Raw genomic sequence first — 19,794 nt, 5'->3', positions numbered from 1 at the left:
CGCAGGCGGTTGGCCCCGCCCATGAGCGCGGGCAGGGTCTCGTGCCGCTCACCGCCACGCGCCGTCGCGTGCGAGCGTCTTCCCGCCGCTGGCGCGCGCGAGGCGATGTCGCCGTGTCGTCGTCGCCTCCGCCCGGGCGGTTCGGAGGTGATGTCATGTTCCCGGCCGCCAAAATCGGCCTTCCGAGAGCACTGCGTCAAGTGTGGGGCAGGTCTGAGGGAACGCCCTATCCCCGGCTTCAGCACTCTGGTCTTCCCAGAGTGTGGGTCTGCCCGCTGTGTGGGTGCATGTCTGAGGTACTTATTGTGTCACCTGCCCTTCAAAGTCAGCTCTCCAGGAGTGCTGTGTGGTGTTCATGCAGGTTTGAGCTATTTTTCTATCTTCAGCCTTATGAAACGGGCCCTTTGAGAGCACTGCACTGTGTCTGTGCAGCTGTGAGGGACTGCTGCGTTACCAGCCTTCGAAGAGTGCTACACTAAAGCTGCACAGGCCTGAAGTGCTGCTCTGTCGCCTGACCTGAAATTGTCCCTCCAAGAGCCTCACACTGTTTGTGTGGGCCTGAGGTGCTGCCTTGTGCTTGCCCTCCCAACATGGAGCTGTGTTTGTACAGGCCCTGGGGTGCTGTGATATCAATGCAGCCCCCTGAGAACGGCCCTTCAGCCCCGTGCGCATGGGTCGTGCCTGCAGTCCACCTGGTGGCTCTCTGCTGGTGGCAGCTGGCCCTGCTGCTCTGACGTATGGGCCAGACAGCTGCTGAGGAAGCTGGAGCACATGCCGTTTACACCAACGGGATTCCTGCCTTCATCCAGGAAAAGGGTGCTGTGTAGGTTGTCATGGCCAGGCTGTCCCTGACCTGCTTTGCTGTACCTCAAAGGCAGAGTATGAGGCATAAAGCACAGAATTTGCCTCACCAGACACGTGTCTCTTTGCTGGCCTTCAGCTAGTTGTAAGGCGAGCTACAGGCAGTCTTCCTCTTTTTCTCAGCATACCAAACTCCAGCTACACGAACTCCACTAGTTGGAGCTGTGGATGAGTATTAACAACTACAGTTGGTCCTGAAACAGTCGAGGTCAGTGAGATAAGTTTCCGATCAGCAGTCAGACTGGATAAGTTTGCAATACTTTATACTTTGCTCTCGGACAGTACGCTCAATCCGTGATCTCAGGATAGAAGCACACTTTCCTGTCCCTCCTGCCCCAGAAGTGATGGAACCTCCAAAATGACAGAAACAAGCTCCCACAACCAAATCCAGCTGGGGCTTTGAGTCGTGGAAGAGGAATTGCAGAAGGATTCAGGGACCTTATGAAGGACTTTTTGACTGGTATAGACTTTACGTAGAAGTCGTCCAGACCAGCACTATGATCCAGTTTTAAAACATTGAATGAAAAGGCTGTATGCATTCAGCTCCAAGACCACGCGTTTGACAGACCTGGATTAAAGGTATGTGCGCAAATTTAAAGCGGTTAAACTTTTAACAGTTCAAATTGCTTTGTAAAAGGTGTGCCATTGAGAAATTATTTACAGAACCAGCAGTGACTGATGTAACAGTTTGTGTTAACAATGATATAGAGAGAACAATAAAACCCAGGAAAAGATGTGGGTACACTGTTGAGAGAGAGCTCGCTGGGAGCACAGAGCAGCATTCACAGCATCCCCTTTGGTGACATCTCTCATTCATTGTGTGTTTGCAACTGGTAAAAGAGATGGAAAGGTGGACCCAGGGGCTTGACACTCGCTGCAGTGCGTTGTTGTTGGATTTAAATAAGGCAGCTGAGCGACATCTCAGCGGTAGGATTTGCTTCCCTAGCTTTCACTGTCTGTAAGTCAGCAACAAGATCTGGACCAGGCTTTGTCTATAATCAGTAGAGGAACCTGCAGAGGGCATTTCAGAGGCTTGAGTTAGGCTGAGATGAATTGCCTTCTGGCTCTTTTCAGTCTGGAGGGGGTTTAGGTGTCAGCACAGACAGGTGAGTGAAGTAGGAGAGTTCCCCTCTGGAGGATGATGCTGAGAGTGGAGATTGATGATCTCACCCCTGATGAAATGCAGAATGCACAGGCAGGTGGCAGAACGCTGCCGGGTTAAAGTCTGAGTTTCAGATTAATTTCTTCAGTTGGAAACAGGCACAACTGATGTTTTGTCGCTTATGAAAGGTCTGGGAATAACATCAACAAAGCTGGGGCACTCCTAATTCCAGCTCTCTTTGGAGCGATGTAGCTGAGGTCAGTTCAGCCTGGAGCATTAATTTTGCTGTTCTTCTACTGTGGCCTCAAGGGAATGGGTAGAAAGTTGAAACTATGCGTCTTCTGAGCTTTTTGGTCTGAGAAGACATAAGGAAGCAATAGGGAAGTTTCAACTGGCAGGGACTGAAGGCCCCTGATTTTGGCCACTGCTCTTAAGTTTTCTACATAAGCCCTTTCTTCCCCTGAGGCTGCAATGTGCTGTTTTTATTCTGAGTGGGAAAGTGTGTTTGTAAGGGGAGGAATTAAAATTACTTTGGGTTTTACAGTCTTATTTGAATAAACTCCTTCAAGTCCCACTTTGGCCAAGGTGTACCTTTAAACAGCTGTGACTGGAGTAACATACCCAATGAGAGTCTTTCCACAAAACTACAGGTCATTGAGTTCACAGAAAGCTGAGAGAAATCTAGGGGACAAATCACTGCTGTTTCTCAAAGGATCAGCGAGGAATCACTGCTGATGTCTCTCTTGGTAGCTAATACTGGAATTGCTGAGATGAGCCTCTTAGCATAATGCTCTTTCTGTTTGAAAGTCATCAATGACAGACTAGTGGAGAGGGCCCTAGGAAAGTAGAACTCTGTTTTAAGTGGTTTATTCCACTAATACACTGAAGATAATGCCCTAAAAGTCAGATTTAAAGGTTTAAATCTGTCCTTGCTTAAGTGAAGTGGCCATCCAGAGTCCTGTTGGGAGTTAAAATAGACATGAAAGTGAAACAAGGGTCTCAGGTTTTGTTTGTGTGTTTTGTTTTAATTTCTCATAGTTAGAAGCAAAAAATAATTTTAGTTTAATCTTAAAATAGTGTTAAAAATATTTCATAAAAAAAGGTTTACCTTATCCAGATCCCCTGGGGATACCTTAAATTGATGGGGGTTTGAACTGAAATTAAAGATTCGATGCAAGACTTCTTTCAGAGTTACATTCCAATGAATCCAGTCTTCATGGTATTGAGAAAATGTCCAGCATCTCACTAAAATCAAATAAAAGGAGGGAGATGTTTAGAATTTTAATAACTGCAATGAGCAAATACATCTCCCTCTCTGGCTGCTAAAGAGGATACTGAATCTGGACATTTAGTTTATTAAAATACAAGAGATAAGATAAATGGAGAAGATTATAGAAGAGAGACATATACATGAAATACATTTGAAAAAAAAGGGAAGTGACGTCAGTTAAATGACAGCTCAAGGAGCCATGTAAGGGAGTTACAAAGCTCAGTATTACTCACTTATTTGCATATGTATTTGTTGGTAAGACTTTTGTTAGGGCTGTGAAAGGAAAAGCTACTTCCAGCTTAATGATGAAGTCAAACATGGAGTGGTAGGCGGCAGTTCAGTCTGAAAGGATACGCAGGGCTTTTGGTTTGAGAAGTGGCTTACAAAGCTTTCTGGCTTCTAAGGGTTTGAGAAGTTCAAGCTGCATCTAACAGAAATTAAATCTCTTACTATCCTTCTGGCGCTCAATTTGGTGAGGAAAGGGGTGAATATAATCTCTTGTCAGTTTACACACGAGTTTGCTTTTCTTCAGTTCACATTTTCTTCTTATGGACTGGAAGGTTGTTTTCTGCAACCGTAAGTGGGATTAAATATGAGCTAAGGTGTAACGCTCTAAATTTGGATCTCAAAAGAATAGCTGTTCCCTTCTGTAAGATATGTTACCAAGTGCACAGACAGTGGTTCACCTTTCCTTTCCCTCCATGTTAGTGCTCTCCAGGGCGGTGCATGTGCTGCAGTGCGTGTGACACATGCAGCCATGTAACTCCTCTGCATCCCTGTGCCCATCGCAGTGACATGCCTGCCTAGGGCGGTGACAAAAAGATGACAATGAATGTGGTATTATCCTGAAATTGGTATATACAGCTCTCCGCGGAGGAGCCGGTTTTGGAATGTGAACTTTGTCCTTTAATCTAAAAACAGCAAAAGTCTGTCTCTCCCCTCCTCCTTACTGCATCTCAGCTGTCTTTTTGAGGGAAAATCTTGACGTTTGGTATATGAACATTATGAATATCTGAGTACAGGGAAACAAATGTGAAATTTGTCATTTCTAGTGCAGGTTGCCCAAAGAGTCATTTAACAGCCAAAAAAATGTGTCAGAGATTTCCAAAGGCGTTTAGGAGATGCTCTTGCCCATTTGCTGTTAATACTAATGAGAAGCGAGTGTCCAAATCACTTGGACAGGTTTTGGGAAGTCTCAGCTAGATTCATGTCTTCATGGAGGAAATTACATTTGACAGGAAGCTTCTGATGCAGAGAGAATAAGGGCACTGGAGGCCACTATTTGAATTCATTGTATTTTGGTTCAGAAATCTGCCAAATGTGCAATATATGCAGATGCTGAAACCTACACCTCTATTCTGCTGTCAGCTAATATAATATCCTTTATTTTTTCAGCTTACTGCATATGCTGTTAAATTAGATAGACGTATTTGCAAGGTGAATGACAAGTGTAATTGGCTATAAATGCTCCATTTAGAGAGATTGCAAACTATGTTTAAGTTACACCCAAGTGCACCTGTACTTGAGATGCAAAGTCATTCAGCTCCCACAGCACCTTCATTATAACCATACTTCATCCTCCCGCACAAACAGATTCTGAGGAAAAGAATTTCTCCCCAAATGTACATCTGCTGCAAATTATACCAGCATCATTACCCATGCAAGTATAGTGAACACAAATCTCGTACTATAGGTTGGTGCTGATTGAAAGATGACACCTATTTTTGGAAAACAAAGGAAAGTTAAAATAAAAGCTTGACAATTTATTTTTGGTTTGTTTCAAAGCATTTCCCAAATTCATTTGTCATTTCTGCATGCTTGGAGAAGATTTTTTCAGAATTTTAATTGAAAATTTTAGCTTTGAATGCTTAACAATGAGATTGGAACCGTGGCTGATTTTATTTTTTTTAATTGACCTTGTTAGGGAATTACTGTTGCTAAAACCTAGAGATAATTTTGATACCATTCTTTGTGACATCTAAAGTTAATTTCAGAAAAACATTAGTATTTCAAGAAAGTCTGTAAAAGTTTAGACTTTGTCTTCTTTTTTTTTTTTGGAAAGTCTTTAAGGCTTCTGATAAAAAGGGTATTTTTGAATGCAAACAGCTTTTTATTGAAACACATCTGACTAGTTCTGCAAAATAACACTTGTGACCAGAAAGAAAATGGTGCAATTTAATCGGTGCCTACCTTTCATTGTTGGTTACCTTAAAAGCATAGGCGTGCAAAGGACTGCTGATTATCCTAACAGCCAGGAACCTTGCAGGTTTCAAATTCCCAATTTCTCATCTCTGTTTCTTTGTTATACTAAGTGGCAGTTGTGTACCAATACAGAACAGACAGGGCTGAAGCAGTTTTAACTTTCTTGTGTGTCTCAGTTAGACTGTGTTCTCTGCTTTAATACAAAGTAGTCCCATGGCTGCTGTGCACTTTCGTGTGCGCTATAAAGCCACATCTGTCAAATCAGTACTCGACAGCTGGTCTGTATGGATGTCATACATTCAAAGAAAAGACCGTTAAATGAAATAAACTCCTAACCAAATTGCGTATAGATTGTGCCATGCTGCCCGTTGAGGTATGCCTGGTCCTAGATCTAATCCAACGCTTATACCCGAGTAGCAATAATGACAGTCCCCTGTTTTGTCCTGCCCAAGCAGTATTAGCCCTCTTTAGGCTTTCCACAGCCAAGATCATGTTTCAGAAGGCAAATGGAAATTCAGGGACATGATGACTTCTGGAAACCCCAGCACTTGGCCTCGGCTGTTGGCAAGTGTAGGAGATGTTATATTTAGGCTTTAAAAGCGCCTCAGGATGCCACCTACTAAGGAGGCACAGACAACCCTCTGCTTGAGGGAAATTCTGCTGTTTAATGTTACAGGGAACTTTCTTTAGTGCTAAACTGCATTATTTCTCTTTTAATCTCTCCCAAAGTAGTATGCGGCACTACACATTGCTGTGCTTAGGGCTGTATGTGTAATTAGTGACTTGTATGACTCCCAAAAGCTACAGTCTGAACCTTAATCCAGCCTTCATGTTGATCACCATGCCACATCTCTTGAAAGCACTTATGATCAGGGGACTGCAATTCTTAGAAGCAATTCCACATTGGAGCTGACTTTTATTAGGGAGACAGGATGTTAAAAAAAATATTAAACTGATCCTCATTAGAAACTGGAGACATAAAAGTCTCTGAAGCCAGATTGTGTCTGCCACTGCAGAACTGTTTATGCAGCTGTTTATGCATAGAATAGCTCTCTGGGGATGGGCTATTTGCTGCTGTTTCTGCTCTGAAGACCCTGCACCTCAATTCCAGTGCTGGAACCAGGGGTTTCGGGGTCCTGCCTGAACAGTGTGAGTTGTAATGTTTGCAAAGTTCCTTGTCCCCTGCTTTGGAGAGTGGATGGGTTGTCACAATACCTCTGTATCACTCACAACACCGTAGGGCGTGGGAAATGGGATAAAACCAAAGCAAACGCAAATGCAAAAACTCTGACCTATCTGCAAATGTTGCTTCTGGGGCTGTTTGTTTCTGTGTATCCTCAGAGCACGTTGGAGGATGCCGGTTTATTGCTGCCTGGAATATCTCATCCCTTCACTTTCATTGAAATGTAATTCCTTTTTCTTTCTGATGGCTTTTGCAAATGACTTAAAATGAACTGAGGAGCTGCCATTATGGTTTCTGTGTATCTCCAGCCAGATAACTACACATTCACGTTGCTGCTGCCAGAACCACCAGGTCTTTCTCTGCAGGGCTGTTGCCCAGCAAATCAGGTTCCAGCCTGCATGGGGACTAAACTGTTCCAGGTTGAGGGCCTTGCTGAACCCTTGAGTGTGCTTGGCCTGTCCCTCTGTCTTCTCATCCCATTCCTTCCTGGCTCCCAGTTTTCTGTCTTCATTATTCCAAATCTGGAATCTCGTTGAAATAAACATGAGTGAGTCAAAACACCTGCACATTGAAGTAAATACATTTAAAACAACATTTAAAACAACATTTAAAAAAAGAAAAGCTTTTCCATCTTGGTTATCATCTGTTGTTGGTATTTTGAAGAAAGCCAGTCTGCTTGAAGTTACACCATTACCTTTACAGACAAGGTCACGTTAACTGTCTGAGCAGATGCCAACAGTGTGGGAAACACCCACCTGCTGCAGATGAAACCCAATTAACCAGCCTCATGCTGTTATAAAAACCCCAAGCAGCAGCTCTGCTGATTCTTTGCCTGGGGAGAGAGAGGTGTGTGGGCTGTGCTCGGGCACAGAGCTGGGAGTTTGACTCTCCTCCCTTTCTGAAGACTCCTTCCTCTTATGATATGCTATGCTGAATAACACTATTTGAGAACAATGCCTGTCTGATCAGCGAATTTTAATTAAACCAGGTCTAATTGCCTTATCTAGATCAGAGTCTTTTTCTCTTTACTTTCAGGGGTATTTTTAGGCTAATCAGTAAGTCTGGGATATGACAGGACCCCTTAGAAGCTCTGGGTAGCTTGACTTCTAGTGTCTAAAAGGAAGAGATGTAGGATTTGCCCTGTGAGGAGGCTAACAGCTGCTATTAAGGTATTTAGATCTAATCCATACTAACGAGATAGCTTCTTATCTAACTGAACTGCAACATTTCTTAACTGCTTTCTGTCTTCTTTCAAAAACCTGTGTATTAAATTATTATGAGACAATGTTTTCTAAAAGGCATTCTCCTAACCTTAGTTTCTCTATAAATTGAATGAATCTAGAGAAGTGTCTCTTAGAAACAAATCTTTTTTTAAACCTGCACTCTATTCTTCTTAACCTCTCTGCCCTAAAGAATTTCTGAGACAAGATGAATACCGGTCTGTGAAGATCATAGCTACATATATTCTACTTAAGCATTCACTTGGCTGATAGCCTGGAATAAGTCACTTTTGAGGGTTAAGCAACTTCTGGGGCTATAGATGGGACCTCATTATGCTATGTGTGAGGAGAGTTATTACTGTCAGCTGGTCACTGTGTTCACTACAGAGAAAGTGCAGGCACTGAGGTTACCCTGGTGTTGAAACCTCTCAGCTGAAATCTGAAACAAGCGGGTTAGCCTCTCTCCCATGGGAAACTTCTGCACTTTGCCCTGATTTTGCTAATTTAGGGTTCTACCATTTTGCTGCTTGAAAATGTAGGAAAGGGAGGTTTCCATTCCCTGTAAGGATTATGTCCTTGCTTTGCAATGGTTTGAATTGCTAATGTTAGTTTAAATATGGCCTGGGTTAATACCACTGCTGAGAAGCGGACCAAGTCACTGACAAAACTTTGAAATCAGAAACTTCCAATTTGAATCTGGGATGTGCCCAAGACTCTTGAGCACTAAAAGACACGATGGCTAAACACAGGAGGTGAATCATCCTACCTTTGTGCTTCTGTGGGATAACCAGGATTACTGTTTCTCTAGGAGCGTGTTGCTTAGAGTGATCTCCACCTGCCACTGTACTCTCTCATCACCCAGTGTAGATGAACGGGCTTGGGGAATTTCCTCCTTTGGGAGTGCTCTAAGCTGAAACTTCATTTGGATTCTTCTAAACAGCCAAAACCCTGTTACAGTCTGTCAACAAAGGCTCATTTGAAAGGGTTGGGAAATAAGACCAGGAAAATGAACCTAAAGCAGTTGTTTTCTTAATTAAATAATCTTACTAGCCTTTTTTTTTTTTTTTTTTTTTTTTTTTCTGCTAGAAAGTTACCTCTTAAAGGCAGATAAAAGGGCCTTTTAAGCTACATTTATCCTCAAATGGGACTGGAAGAGAAATCTGGATTGTTGGTTTTGACTTGCATAGCAAGGAGGAATTGCTTTGTCATGTTCAAAGAACCACCAAAATATTAAAGGTTCCAAACTTTCATGTTGCAGCCTTAAATGTCTGTGTCCTAGAAAAATCACTAAACCAAGTAACTGCTTTTTGAAGCCATCTGAAATGCTTAGGTCTGCAGGCTCAATTTTGAAATCCCAGTGAAATGCATAAAAGTAATTTCAGATTAAGAGTTAAAATCACCTCTAGTGCATGCTTAGAGTCAGATAGGATGAATTATGGCATGATTTGGATCACTTTTCCCGCACAATAAATGACACTCATAAGTATCTGGTTGATATTCAGAGTGGAATGGGATACACAACTTTGTCCTACCCTATGTATAACTTTTTTAGCCAAGCTTTGCTCTGCTCTGACTCTCTGCATTTCCATGTTTAACTGTCTATGGGATGGAAATGGAAGGTTAATTCAGTGATGGTTTGCTCACTTTCTGCATGTAAATAGTGATCTGGAGGGTGCAGACAGGACCCTCTAAAGGGGCTGTGTAATGTTGGAGATCTGTTCTCTAGAAATGCTCCCCCAGTGACTCTCCTACAGATGAAGTGGCTGCCAGTGCTGCTCTGTACACTAAAATCAAGACTTTCTGTTTTCCAGCCTTCCAAATGGTATCATACTGCAAGTCCTACTTAGCCTGCCCTTGCTTCAAAGCAAAAACCTTTTTGATAAAGATGTCCTTAACTTTCAGGACACTGCACAGAGGTTGCTAGCTGCTTTCCTACCTGCGCCTGGTGTTGCTGCATAACTTAAATCATCAAGTTGTTCTTGCAAACAGTTCTCCCACTTCATTTTAATACTTCAAAGAATTACTGGACCTCGTAATATTGATCTATTCACCTCCTATCCTTTTATAGCTGCCTATATAATTTCTGGTCCTTAAATCTGACAACTGTGTCCCCAGGACGACTGTTCTTAATGTTTAAATGATTGCTACCTTCCATCAAAAAAAATCTAGCATTAAACCAGGCAATACAGTGCAAAAGAAATAAAATAGAATGTCTGTGGATTGATTTCAGACTACCTTTTACGTATAAAACAGATGTGTGGAATATAACTCGATTTTTAGCTAAAAGTGGATCAAGAAATCACCTGGAAATCGTGCTAAGTGCAAATAAAAGTGTCCAAATTTTGTACATTTCACATATACGAAACTGCTGGAAAGAGTTATTTCAGAAAGAATGGCGGGTTTGTGCTTTTATGTAGATATCACAAAGACATATAGGATTACAAGAATGCTAGAAAGAGCAATTAATGTACTAGGTCTTTCAGTAATGCTGTTTTCTCTCTGTTGAGCAGTAAAGTGCTTAAACTTTATTTTTTTCTTTTTTAGTGGATCTGTGTTTCCATGCTAAAGCACTGCATGTGATTTTGGAGTAAAACTTTATAAATGCAAAAAAATTCTCTGCTACTCTCCTTCCTGCTCTTCAGACCACCAAAGAAACTAGTAATGCAATTTTAACATATAGCTCTACCTTTTCCTCAAGCTCTGGGACAAAGATTCCCTAAAGTGCTTTACAACAGAGGTCTGACTGCATTTTTAAAAAAGTTGTGAGAAGTCTCTGATCTGTAATATAAACCCCATGTTATCCAGCTCTGCAGCCTAATCAGACTTGGAAGCTGCTGATTTGGGAGGAGGGTAACCATGCATGCAGCAGCTGTGTATATCATGTCACATCTGCAGAAGGCAGATGCTGTGGAAGGCCAAGTTTCCAGTTTTTCCCTCTATTACTATTCCTTCCTGTTCCTCCAGAATCATCCTTCAAGCACAGGAGGTGTCTTAAGCAGCCAATGGCAAGTGCACCTGCTTCCCATGATAATCACCTTTTGCTAGTGCTGCACTTCTCATTGGAACTGGTACCACCTTCCTCTAGATCTATTAAGAGCTGCAGCCTTGTCAAATGTGATTCCCAGAGCTTTTGGCTCGACATGTTTGTCCATTTCTTTGTTAGCACACACGGTGGAGAAGCCCTTATCCGGCTTCGTGTGTTTGCTCTGGCTTTCTAGTACAAATGTCAAGTGACTTGGAGCCGTCTATCTCCTAAGGATAAAACAAGCATGAAAATCAAATGCAGCAGTTTTTTAATCTGGGCAACTTGCAGAGTATGAGCTTCTAAATTTCTGTGCTGTGAGGCAGATGCTTTTTAACAATCGTCTTGCTTATCTGATGGTCAGATCTCCAGATAGTTAAGTGATAAATACATGCCAGTCCTATATCTATCATCCAAAATATGCTTGGATTATTTGCTGCTCATGCAGATGGAGTGTTTTAGGTGTATGCATTTGATTTGGACCATGTTACATGTCTGATGCATATATTCTTTGCAAAGGAATGAGATTTGAACAATATGTATTCCCATAGGACTTCCTCCCCCCTTTCTTTTCCTTCCTCTTTTCTTTCCAAGATGCATCATCTCTGTATACTCCCATTTTCCCTCTCTTTTCATCCCATGCCACCAAAGGTACACCACCTGGGCAGACAAATGTTTCTTTGAGGACAGAAAAGTGAGATTCTGTGATTCCAAGTTTATGTATGTTCCAGTTCAATGTCTGTAGAATCAACTACTTAGTCATCTTTCTTCAGAGTAAGATGTACCTACTTTTTAGCAAACAGTCTGTTCTTACCTAGTGAGGCTAGGTGTTGGAGTAGAACAACATTTTTAGAACTGAAAGTATGAGTAGTGAGACAATCGTGGGAATTTTTGAACTGGCACTCATAAAAAACGTGGAACTTTGATGCTGGGTATGTTTTTTAAAACTTAATCAATAAACTTTTCTACAAGCTTAATGATTTTGATATCTTAAACTTATACCATCCCTCCTCCCTGAATTTACAGTCTTACAATTAAACTGCCTCTTTCAGGCAAAACACTGATAAGTAAAGCTGAAAAAGATGCAACAGGCCTATCTCCAATCTAGGACTGATAGTCTAAAATGTGTTGGGCAGGAACCCCTGTTGCAGAGTGTTAAGCATTTCTGAAGAAGGACTATGTGGAAATTTCTGTAAAAGAAAAATGAATTTTAGAGCTTCTCCCTTACAAAGAAAGGGAGTTCACTGAGATTTATCAAGTGTCAGGCAAGTTATGAAACTTGGAAAAGCTGGTTCAAAGGCTGCAACTTTGAAGTGGTGAGTCAGTCTGCAAAACACAAATCTGAGAGATTTCAGTGACCCTGCTTGAAACTTCAGGTAATGGTGGCTACTGAAGTTCTGCAGGAAGCAAACTCTGCCTGCACAAGAGCTTTGCAGTGTGGCAAGGAGAGCTGACTTCATAAAAGCTCCACCACCAGGATCCTACTTTCATTTTTTGCTGCTACAAGTCTCCTGGAAGGATTTGCACTAGAGCAGAGTAACAGGATTGCGCACCCAGCATCACGAAACAGTTCTCTTTTCCCAGCTCTCGTGGCATCGGGATTCACGCTGCGAAGGCAGACACTGAACCTCTGTCATGTACCTGTCTGAACTACCGAGAGATCCCAAAAAGTAGTTCTTATTAGGGCAGACTAGCAAAATAAAGTCCTCTTTAATCTCTCAGCTGACTTACTAAATACAAGGTGGTGTTCGGGCTGCTCTGGGGTTGTCAGTCTTGTTTGAAGCAAAGCATGAAAAATGTGCTTTGCCTTGCTGCTGATGGGGTTGATGGATAGAAGAGGGTGATTTAGCAGCTCAGCTCCCTGCTGTCCGTGTGTAATCTGCCACTTGAAAAGCTGCTGGTAGTGCCAGGGTGGAGCAAAGCCATAGTAGGTCATTTTTCTTCTTTGTGCTATTGGTAGGAGAGGCTTTTGCACTGAAATTGCCATTTGACTTTCAGTTTGCAAGAATAGAAATACTAGCCTTCATGAAGCGAGGGAAAGGAACCTGCGCTTATCTTTCAATGGGAGAAATCTGCACCTCCAGCAGCTTCATCTGGGCCCCTGTAAGAAAATTATTTAAAAGCTCTACTGTAGTTGTAGCCACTTATTGTCTCCTTCCTCTTTTATTTTTTCCTGTCACTCTTTGATGTTAGAAAACATTTCTTTCTGAGAATGGAGAATGGCAAGTCAGTAGTAGAGAGGAAAGCATGGCTGTGGTCATGTCTCCCATCACATCAGTTTTGGGTACTAAGCAATAATATGAGGTCAAAATACTGAGCAATGAAGCATTAGGATGATACATCTCAATTTGTTTCAGTCCTCTGGAACCTGGAAGGAGATGTCTGCTAATTCAGATACCATTGTGAAATAATGGCATTCCTCCTGCCTCCCTCCCTGCTCCGCTGGGGAGAGATCAGGCAGTTTTAGATAACCCTAGTCTTCATTCATGTGGTATAATGATATTATAAGAGGGAATGTATTTAAAAACAAGCAGTGAATAGGCCTGAGATCAGAGTCTCAGCCCACTCTCCTTGTGCTTGATGGGATGGGGAACATGATTGCCTTTTTGGAGAGCTGCTCCTCATGCCATTTATGCTGCCTTCCATACTAATGACTATTCCTTCATGGGCCATGATGGACAGTTTCTCACATAACTCCTTGTTCTTGGCATTAAATCCCAGCTAGGTAAGCAGTGACTTTTGATTGATGGAAAAGTGGTGGAAGAGAGAGGCAAACACAGCATGACCAGGGGATCTAACAGGCTTCCAGCTGGTGCAGCTGTCTGAGAGTCCAGAGCTACGTTCCTCATTGTGACCGTTTATTTTTGGACTCTTCCACTTGCTCACCAACCTCAGCTTTCAGCACAAGGAGATGCCGTTCTATCACAGGTCAGCCTGTTCTCCATCCTGCTGCCAGTAAAGAGACCTGTCATCCTGTTACGTGCCTGGGCAAGGAGAAACAGGCTCCCCTGGGTTTTCCAGCGTGGCGGATGAGCAGTCTGTAGCCTGTAGTGCTCTGGGCAAGAACAAGTAGTTTTTGATTAGAGCTGTGGTGTATTGGTAAACCAGCAGTGTATGAGGGACAGCTTGAAACATTCAGATCCTCCAGGACTAGATAAGCATAATTGCATATTTGGAATTAGTAAAACTGCAAGGATCAAAGCAATCTCCTGGATGGATGACTAGATCAAAGGAGAGACTTTAAATGGAGGAAACATGGATGTTAAGTTCTCCATCTACACTCTATAAATACAAGATGCTAGCGGTAAAGAGGATATAGGAATAAAGGGAGCTTTTGCACATTTCTCAGCAGGAAATAATTTGGTGTCTGACTAGTTTGATTTTAAATTATGATAAAATAACAGGCACAAAACTCCAGCACAAACAAGGTTCTCCTTTTAAAAGCTGAGTTTGAATCCTTATTAGGACATAGGATAAAATCATAACTTCCATAAATTTACATGAAAGAGCAGTATCATCTTCCTCTGCTTGAAAAACATGTGCTACCTGACTAAAGAGCAAACTGCAATGTATGCAAAAATCTATCAAGAAAAGATTGTTGAATCACTCCCTGACATTCAGATAGAATCAGAGAATACAGATCTCTCTTTGAGCACAAGGGGCCCAGCGAAGTGTGCAGCAGAGTGGAAATGTGACTGCTGCTGTCGTGCATGTGGCTCTTAAAAGCATATGGTGTTCTAGATGAAAAATAGTAATGATAATCTTCTCAGGCTTGCCTTATCTTTTGCAGGAGAAGATGCTTGATTTTGATATTGGTCAGACTTGTCTTGAACAGCCAGCAGATGTGGTTGTCCTGCTTGTGAATTGGCTGTGACAGTTTGACCAGGGTGGAGGTGGCAGCCAGTGGAACTGCGGTGCGAGCTGAGCTGTAAACTCGAAACAGAAGCATCTCCAGAGTCCGGGTGTTGTGGTATGATTGTCTTGTCACATCCCCAGGGACTGAACTCCCACGCTGACATGTGCATCCTGCTGGAAGTAACGCTAATGAACAAATACTCCTTCAGTTAAATGAGATGTTTCAGAGGGTTATAAAAGCAGCTTTCTGGGAGTCAGAAAATAAACTGAGCAGCAGCTTATGCAAGAAGAAAGTGCGAATTGTAAATGCCTGTACACTCAGCCTGTCGCCCTCCCTCACTCCGTGTTCCGTGTTTGTGGATCCAGAGGTATTTAAAGGATTAGGCCGGCAGCTCTGAGGATCTCAATGCTGGACTGGATCGGAGTTTGTTCACTGAAATACTTCGGTGAATCTGACCCCTCAGGCCAGTCCCATAGTTTGGTAGTGAAAATAAGGAAGCCTGGAGAAAATGTCTGGGTTTTAGGAAGAAGATTGAGTTAACTTTTGTGAAGGGGCATTTAGAACATGGCAATATTAATGTTACCTCTTGCTACAACTGAGTTTTCTGCCTCAGGCTTTCCTTAATTACACTTTGGATGGGAGACAGGAAAGAGAAGCATCCAAAAGAACAGCCAGCACTGCTGTGCCTGGCTCCTCTTGTTTTCTGAGCAGATAAAGCTGAGAGGAAATAAAACATCTTTCATTGTATACTGCTGTTTTTCCGAATTCTGAGATCTGTTAACTGCCAAGCACTTTCTAATCCAACCAAATCAATTTGCAAACTTTCATTAATACTATCAGGTAATCTGCAAGCTGTTTACCCCCTGCCTTATTGGAAGGGCCATTAATACACAGGATAATGGATACCTCAGGGAAGACAGACATTAAGTTAATAATTAATGATTACAGAGGCCTTGAGGCAACTGAACGCATTTACCTCTGTGAGCACAGTGAAATTGCGTTACTTGAATTTCAGCTGTCTCCCTGCTGTTGGTACTCAGGGTTGGAGCCTGGCTCCAGAATGGATGTTCTCACCCTGGGTTGCAATGTATAAAAGTGTTCTTGAGAACTGCTGGGCTTGTCCGTGTGGTTCTGTTGGCTTGTGCTAGTGCTGGGGGAGATGTATAGGGCTAATTCCTCCTGACAGGCTCCTATGGTGCTCTGCTGTTACTGCTGGAGCCTGATGCATATGAATTGTGGGTGCTGAATGCAGGGTGGGTGGAACTGATGTGATGTGAAGTGCTGATGCCTTCACTGTTGCCTGAGGTCTCTAAGAATAGTTGTACAACCTGAAAAGGTTGGATTCTAGGAGGGACATGCAACCCAAATACCAGCCCTTGTCTTCAGCTAGCCAGGGACGTGGGATTCACTGAAAAAGCCTCTCACAGACATGGTAACACAGAGTCCAGCACAACCTTAATCCAAAGGATCAGGCTCTACCCATAAACCCGAGAAATTTGGGATTTTGGTTGGCCAGTCTTATGATCTGGTTTGCATGCTTTACTTTTGCAGTTCTTTGATTGCACAGTCTGCATAAATTAATGGGATGTGTTCACTTAATCTCAGCTTTTTGTAGGTACCTGTCTAACTTTTCTTCCCTTCTTTCTGCAACATGCACAGTTTCATACGTTACCTCCAAAAGTCCTGGCTCCAGTTTGACCTATTTCCTGTTCTCTCAGCCCACGTCTGCTATCTCTGAAGTTTCCCTTCTGTATGCTACACTCCTCTGATTTTGTCCAGGTTCCCGCAGTCTGTTCTTCAGTGTTGGTTGTTGCAGGGCCAAACTAAATCTGTTTGGGGTCAGTGTGCTGGGCTGTTGCTGTGACTCTACTACTGCCTTCAGGACAACACTGTGCATGTGCCTGTGCTTGGACAGTCGTGGGACATTTTGGCAGAAAGACTTCAGCACGGGCATCTCAGACATGAGGGGAAACTGAGCTGGCTGTAAGATACCTAGGTTTGTGGCCATTTCGATGACTTTCACAATTCAGTTGTAGTGTGAACATGTCAAGTACTGAAATGTCTAAAATAACATTAGACAGACCTTCCCTCAATTTATAACTCTTCATTTCTGAAGAGTCTGTTTGGAAGTTGTGTTTAATTCCTACATGCATTGTTTTCCACTCAGAGCCTCTTCTCTTTGGATGTGAGAACAGCTACTCTGAGCTCCTTGTCTTTCATCCAGTCTCTTGGAGATAGGTCTTATCTGGCTCTGGGGTTTAATTTCTTTGAAGCTGTCCTTCCTTACTCATCAATTTCAATGATGTTAACGTGGTGCTTAAGCTAGTTCTTTTATTAAGTTTTAGGGGTTTTGTATTCCACAATCCAATTTTGCATTATTGATAAAGTTTTGAGCAGGGAATTACATGAGCTTTCTGGCACATTAGTTGTATCTGAGCTGTATTTTTGAGAGGAAGCTGGTCTCCTGTATAGGCCAGTTACTTGCTTGTCTGGCTGCTTGTGTTCCTCTGTAGCACTGGGGTTACTCACTGCAGACAAAATTGCAGGTTCATGTTGTCAGGGAGCAGCAAGGGACAATGAGCCGAGAGCCAAGGGTGGCAGCACGGCAAGCAGAGGCTGTGGCCTTGCCGACAAGTGCTGTGGTCCCACAGTACCCCAGCAAGAGCAGAGAAGGTCTGGTAACAGCAACCAGGGTCAGCCACAGCCCAGAAATTGCCAGCCAAGTCCACAGTGCCAAGGAAGGTCTGAGGTCAAGCGGGGAAGTTCAGCCAGCAGGTTGGGATCAGGAAGGTACATGGCCAGGCATGGGGACTTGCTGAAAAATATGTGTAATGCTGTCCTTTGGGTAAGCAGGTGCTATGGCTTCTGGTGTGCGGCTGTTTGTTCATCTTGGCACTGGGGCAGGATGTGTGCACACAGCAGTCCCTCTGGATGCCAAGCTGCTTGTCTCAGGACAGGCAGTCTTCCTGGTCTTGCAGGGTAGGAGATGCTGGTTCAATGCTATGCCAGGAGCAGGGTGTTTGCAATTGCATAGAGAACTTCAGAAGAGAGCTCAGCCCTTTTCCATGGCTAAAATGGAGTGGCTTGGAGAAAGGAGAAGGAGGAGTGTGTTGCAGAAGCCTGCAGGGCCACGAGCTGCCTGTATTAGCTGCTCATGGTCTCTACCAAGATTTTACAGCTCAGCCTTGAGCTACGGGGATGTCCTAAAGGCATATGTGGGGAAGACTGCAGAGCCTGTAAGGAACTCGAGGCACTACCATGTGGCTTCTAAATTACATATTTTCCCCTATGGATGGGTGTGCTTTGTGCCTTTGGAGCCACAGTGATTTTCATGTACCACTTTTACATCTAAGAAGATGAGTAGACAGATTTTTCCCCCAACACTTCAGCAAGATGATCTTAAAGACGTTAGAACTAGTGACGGCCTTACTTAATCTGTTAGCTCACTGGTAGACATGCATGTGTTGTTTAAAAAACAGGCTATGTGCAGCCTTGCACCTTCACAGCAGGCAGAGTACATCTTCTTGAATCATCACCACACAGCACAGATCTGTCACTATAGACTAGGTCACAAAATAGCATCAACCAGAAAATGTAAACCCCATTAAAGCACTTGCTCTTTTTGTTGCAAAAGGAAGGAAACATTTATTTCTGAAACGATTTTGTGTCTTGGGTTTTCCATGGCTAATTTATGTATTTTTAAGCCACTGTAGAAGTGCCAGAAACAAGATATTGACAACCCCAGTACTCAACTCAAAATAGACTTGAAACAAGTTGTGCAATGGTTCTTTCCTCTGAGGTTTTTTTTTAGTGTAGTTTGCAGAACGGTGCAGTGGAGTGTGACTTACATGCAGTCTGGTTTTGCTTTCCTTGACTTGTGTATTATCACTTAGATAGGACAGTGATGATGGAGCGATGGTACTCAAAGGGATGTACTCCAGCGGGTGGTGTTACATGCACATTTCAGAGTGATTGCTCCCCATCCTGCTCAGGTTCCTTATCATATGCTCATTGCTGCAGTATCTCATTGCCTTCCAGATGCACCATAACAACTAAAATCAAAATGTTCCCTCTGTTTTTCTTTCTGCCTCTCTCCTCTTACATGGGTGGAGGGGGAAAGGAGAAACAAAGATCCTTAAAATTGCATTCTTCTGTGAAATGTCTTGATGGCCAGGATGAAGGCACACAGCTTCCTTTTAGAAACCACGGGGATGTCTGGTGTTTGTGAGACAGGAGACCTTCCTTCTCCACTTGGAGGGTTGTTTTCTGAATTGATCCACCAAAGTTGTGCTCTATGGACTGAGTGTGTCCCATGCACATGGCTCTGATCCACACAGTGGAATCTCACAGAGCTGAGAGTGATGCCCAGTTCCACATCAGATCCTGCCCCAGCTGCCAGGTCTGGGTGGCTGGATCCCAGCTGCTCCGTGTCCCATGAACCTCTGCACTTGGAACTACTGCAGATCCTCTCTGAGTCTCTAATAGCTGAAGATTTGACAGGCTCACATTTCTGTTACAATTCACGTGCCTAAAGGCCTTTTGTTTCCCCCACCCCTGCTCTAGCCTCTTGTAAAGGGCTAGTTTTATAAGCCTTATTAGAGTCTCATCTTGAAAAGCTCCTGGGGACTATTTGGCTTGATAAAACACCATATAAATTGGAGTGGCTGTTGATTTTGGAGCCTTTCTTACAAGACAATTGTGTTTCCAATTAGGGATTTCCTTCTGTTACATGCACAACATGTTTTTTTCTCTGCTAGATGGCTTTAAGTGCCTGCCATGTGCTGATAAGCTCTGTGCTAGACATTTTGTCTTCTCCTGGAGCATGTGTGCAGGACAATTTGCAGAATAGAATAGTGGATACAACTCCCCAAATCCGATATTAGTTATATAAAGTCTGATACAACACATTGTTCGTTCTCCCCAGCAGCTGTGGGGATGTACAGAAACCTCAGCAATGTGGGTAGATGCTGGTTGAACACTGCCAAATGTGGAATTACTTGGTTTATAAGACATCTTTGCAAGACCAAGAAGGTAGATTAGCAGGGCAGGAGTGCTGGCAAGTGCTGATACCAGGTGGC

At 43.1% G+C, this 19,794-nt stretch overlaps 1 long non-coding RNA gene across 4 annotated transcripts in view; it reads left to right on the top strand.

Annotated features, from left to right (window-relative positions):
• Positions 1-8: 8 nt before the first annotated feature.
• LOC135575892 (uncharacterized) overlaps positions 9-19,794 on the top strand; it is a 243,537-nt gene continuing 223,751 nt past the window's right edge. For 2 of the 4 annotated variants that reach the window (XR_010467272.1, XR_010467273.1), the window contains exon 1: positions 9-1,440. This is a non-coding gene — a long non-coding RNA (uncharacterized LOC135575892). The remainder of the gene's footprint in view (positions 1,441-19,794) is intronic. The other 2 variants (XR_010467271.1, XR_010467270.1) reach the window with 1 other exon arrangement.

The sequence above is a fragment of the Columba livia genome, chromosome 20 (assembly GCF_036013475.1).
Source record: "Columba livia isolate bColLiv1 breed racing homer chromosome 20, bColLiv1.pat.W.v2, whole genome shotgun sequence".
Lineage (NCBI taxonomy): Eukaryota > Metazoa > Chordata > Aves > Columbiformes > Columbidae > Columba > Columba livia.
This window is presented reverse-complemented; position numbering and strand designations above follow the sequence as displayed.